Genomic DNA, 5,006 nt, shown 5'->3' with positions numbered 1-5,006 from the left:
TTCCTTCCCATGTTGATGTGCTATGTCTAAATGTTACTTTTCATCCACAATGTGGTGTCTACCCCAGGAAAACACAGATCTGAATTCTGACTGTATATATTTGTTAACTCACAGAACTCAGATCAGGGCTGGGTTTGGCTTAAACTGTCTCCTGAACTTCTGTACTCATTTTCATTGTTGTATTAGACTAATTTTGAAATGAATTAATGTGAATGTTTGAGAAACAAACATGATCTTTTGGTAGAAGAGTCTGATGTGGATGATGTTACTCCTAGGACTGCTCTATCTCGACTACTGTGACTGGTCTGACTTCCTGAGACTTTGTACTCACGTTGTGCCTTCAAGTTTTATAGTTTCTCTTCTTGGTAATTCCTACTGCCTGTTCACGTGTTTTCAGATACTTTCATTCAAAGCCTGATCCCAGTTTTTCAATTATAATAAGGAGCAAGAACATTATAGGGAAAAAAGCGTGGTGTGCAGGAAATGTATTTTATGAAGAGAGACAATGAGCTTAAGAATTTCATAGATCAAGGACCAAGTAAGTAAAATAATATTAACATTGAAGAGAAGTTGATTTATATGTTCGGGCTTGAAGTGGGTAGAGGCTGAACTTCTCTGTGACTGACATTTTGTTTACAAGTTGCACAATTTACAATACAGTCAAATGTTATACCCAAGCCCTATTACAAATATTATGCCTCTTAATGACAGCCAATCATCTTCAGTGTAAACTGATAATGAAAACAGTAATTCTGCTCTGATTTGTTTGACTAGAAATAGAAAATAATTGTGGTGGGTTGACCCTGGCTGGACACCAGGTGCCCACCAAAGCCACTCTATCACTCCCCTCCTCAGCTGGACAGGGGGGAGAAAATATAACGAAAGGCTCGTGGGTTGAGATAAGGACAGGGAGAGATCACTCACCAGTTACCGTCATGGGCAAAACAGACTCAACTTGGGGAAATTAGTTTAATTTATTACCAATCAAATCAGAGTACGATAGTGAGAAATAAACCCAAATCTTAAAAAATACCTTCCTTCCCATCCCTCCCTTCTTCCTGGGCACAGCTTCACTCCTGAATCCTCTACCTCCTCCCTGCCAGCAGGACAGAGGGATGGGGAATGGGGGTTACGGTCAGTTCCTCACACATTGTCTCTGCCGCTCCTTCCTCCTCAGGGGCAGGACTCCTCACACTCCTCCCCTGCTCCAGCATGGGGTCCCTCCCATAGGAGACAGTTCTCCATGAACTTCTCCAACGTGGGTCCTTCCCATGGGCTGCAGTTCTTCACAAACTGCTCCAGCGTGGGTCCCTTCCATGGGCTGCAGTCCTTCAGGCACAGACTGCTCCAGTGTGGGTCCCCCGTGGGGTCACAAGTCCTGCCAGAAAACCTGCTCCGTAGGTTCCTATCTCCACCGGTCTGCAGGTCCTGCCCGGAGCCTGCTCCAGCGCGGGCTTCCCAGGGGTGTCACAGCTTCCTTCGGGCACCCACCTGCTCTGGCGTGGGGTCCTCCCTGGGCTGCAGGTGGAGATCTGCTCCACTGTGGACCTCCCTGGGCTGCAGGGGGACAGCCTGCCTCACCATGGTCTTCCCCACGGGCTGCAGGGGAATCTCTGCTCCAGCGTCTGGAGCATCTCCTCCCCCTCCTTCTGCACTGACCTGGGGTCTGCAGGGTTGTTGCTCTCATGTATTTTTCACTCCTCTCTCCTCTGACCCCTGCTGTGCCATTAGTTTTTTTCCCTTATTAAATCTGCTATCCCAGAGGCACTACCACTGTCACTGATGGGCTCGGCCTTGGCCAGCAGTGGGTCCGTCTTGGAGCCGGCTGGCGTTGGCTCTATCGGAGACAGGGGAAGCTTCTGGCAGCTTCTCGCAGAAGCCACCCCTGTAGCACACCCCCTACCTCTGACCAAAACCTTGCCATGCAAACCCCATACATTAATATATCGTGGGAGACTTATAAAAGACTAAAAAGAGACATATATTTTTGTTGACAGAAGAAATATATTGTTTATTCCTCTGGAGTCTCATGTTGCTCATATTGCTGCTTTGTCTTATTGCCTGTCACTGAGCTGCTCTGTCTAGGTGGAAATGTCAGACTCTGTATTCGCTCTGTAAGAAAATCTGTATGTTATTTTTTCCACAAAGCATTCTGTTATGTAAATTTACTCCTGGTACTTTAACTGTTTGTGAAAAAGGCATTTTGCAAAGAGGTATTTTCAAACTGAAATGAGGCATCCTGACCCTAAGTAGTTACAGGGCTAGTTCAGTCTCGTGGAGGAAATGGAAGTTACTGGATGTAATGCCAAGGAGGGCTTTGAGACACTCAGTATCTCTGTGCACATCTCCCTCCACTACACTGCCAATATTCTCAGATGGTACCACTGAAAGACGTTGCTTAAAATGTGCTTCTACCCTGAAAAGTCATAAGGTAAAAGCAGCATCTGCTCACTTATTGCAGGTTCTTGCTGCTAGTACTCACAACTAAAAGTCTTCTAGTGAAAGAGTGGCTCTAACTGCCAGTGCCCAAGTGCTGGTAATGTTGAGCTACATTCTCTGGGTTATATGGAATATCTCCAGCAGAGTTTGGTTCTGTTTAGTTATCAATAGATTTGCAGCTACATGAAAGGTATTTTACAGTGGTAGTAATGCACAAGAAGGAATGGGATTCACCTCCTTGCCCATTAGCTATGTTACTCTGAAGACTAGTCAAGTATAACCAACCAAAGTTAATATATTAAACTCTGTGAGCGTATCAGTGTGTTCAAGTGAGTATACATGCTGAGCAAGGAGATAACCTTATTTGCAACCTTATTTTTCATTGTGTAACCACACTTTCCATGGGTTTGCACAAGCAATTCTGGAGATTTAACATCAGTGTGTTTGTGAAGTGTTGCTTAAGACATCTCTTAAGTCAGAGGATCTGCCTAGGTGTTGCTAAGGTAGTATTTTGGCTAGCAGGATATTCATTACCAATGTTGATGTGCATGAAAATTATTTGGTTTTCAGATCACAAAATGCATTTGTAAGCTATGAAAAACATCACTTTGCTTTTCAACAAAGCGCTCTTGTGTCCCTTGGTAATTACCAGATAAAGGCGGAAAACCACAGTGCCGTTTCTATGGAGTTACAACACAATGTTTCCTTTGCATTTTTTAATAATATTTCCTAGTCTCTCAGTTGAAAATAGCCATTTTGCTGACGGAGGAGCTAGAGTAGTTCAAATGTATGCATTCAGTGGAAGATAACTATAGAGTCTGTGAGTCTCTTTGGATGGTCAAATCAATTCAGATGATATAATCTGTAATATATTGAAAGTTGGGGAAAGACTTGCTGCAATTGCACTTTCTTGCTTGGAGCATCTGCCACACGGGGAGATGCTGACAGAGTTGGGATTGTTGAGGCTTGAGAAGGCTCAGGGGGCTCAGAGCCCAGTTGTGCCCAGTGATAGGACAAGGGACAACGGGCCCAAACTGAAACACAGGAAATTTCATTTAAACATAAGAAAAACTATTTTACCATGAGGGTGGCTGAACACTGGAACAGGTTTCCCAGAGCATTTGTGGTGTCTCCATCCTTGGAGATATTCAGAACCCAACTGGAAATGGCCCTGAGCAACCTGCTCTTGCTGTCCCTGCTTTAAGCAGGGGGTTTGCAGTGGGTGGTCTCCAGAGGCTCCTGCCAGCCTCAGTGATGCTGTACATGAATGATACAAAATACTCTGATAGGAGCCTCGTCCAGTGCCCCTCTAAGACCAGAGGGCTTTGGCTCAGGATCTGGAGAGCGGGCAATGTCTGGGACGAGACGGGGCTTCTGTCATCATTTGCAAAGTATGTGCTTTTGGATTTTCTTACAGCCTCCATGTTTTGAAGGGCCTAATTATCATCCTGAGACAAACTATCACAGTGACATTCACCTCTGTGCAGAGCATGAGAAAAGGACTTTGCAGGGTTTATAACTTGCTATGTGTTTGCACAGATCCTAGCCCAGATGGGCATTGATGGTTGATTCCCTGTATTACTACAGTATTAAAACATTATGTTGTAGTAATTTAACCAATCTTTAGTGAGTGTTTTTATGTGCTTCTTCAGACCTATAGAGCATAAGTCCTACACTTTCCCTTATCTGTGGGATGCAGCCTGCCAGCTTTCTTTTTAGGTATCTATTCCTGGTCCAATCTGCAGCAACCTGAAGTTGTAGTTACAGTGAAAATCTTGTTGAGTCTTGAGCTGAACATGCCTCTGACGGATGGGATCTGAGGGGATCTCTGCTACTGAGCTTAAGAAATCTTTTCTGAATTTCCTGAATATGAACTCACAAAACCTTATGACGCCATTGATTATTTTTTTTTTGCAGATGATTCCGAGGACCTCGAAAAGCTATCTGCCAACAATTTTTAACGCTCTGAGCAAGAGTTATTCAAAGTTAGGTTTTATATGTGGCAGAACCTTAGTCTTAAAACCAGAAAAACTCTCTTGGATGAAACTTACCGTAGATGTTTGGCCTTATGCAGAAATGTGATACAGAGAATTCCAACCCAAGCATTAAAAACTGGCGAAGCTATCGGAAACTGGCTCTTTAATATGGACCGTGTCGGGTGATGTTAGCAGCAGGTAGTTTTAGCTGCCCCACCTCTACTGACTGCCTCTCAGCACTTCTCGCTCTAGACATCGAACCGCTGTACTGTGAGCAAGCTCATACCAATGCATTCAGTGCTTTCACTTGCTCTGCCAAAGTATGGCTTTAAATGAATTTTTCACAAGTGAGTTCTAAAAGGCTTTATTATGGAAACAGTTCACGCCTTCAGGAGTATATTTAGGTCTTGTAAAAGGTGCCAAGTTGCAAGCTCTGGAGGCAAATTCTATATTCATAAACATATCGGGCTAAAGTCATCCCAAAGTATCCTCTGTCTCCAAGCAAAGTGCTTCAGCCTCATCCTGCAGGGGCTGGTGATCTCAGTGACGCTGGTGGGTGGGAGCGCGTTTGCTGGCAGGGCCGCCTTGGGG

The sequence above is a fragment of the Haliaeetus leucocephalus genome, unplaced genomic scaffold, assembly GCF_000737465.1.
Source record: "Haliaeetus leucocephalus isolate CR32 unplaced genomic scaffold, Haliaeetus_leucocephalus-4.0 Scaffold656, whole genome shotgun sequence".
Classification (NCBI taxonomy): domain Eukaryota; kingdom Metazoa; phylum Chordata; class Aves; order Accipitriformes; family Accipitridae; genus Haliaeetus; species Haliaeetus leucocephalus.
The sequence above is the reverse complement of the archived record's forward strand: the minus strand, read 5'-3'. Positions refer to the sequence as shown.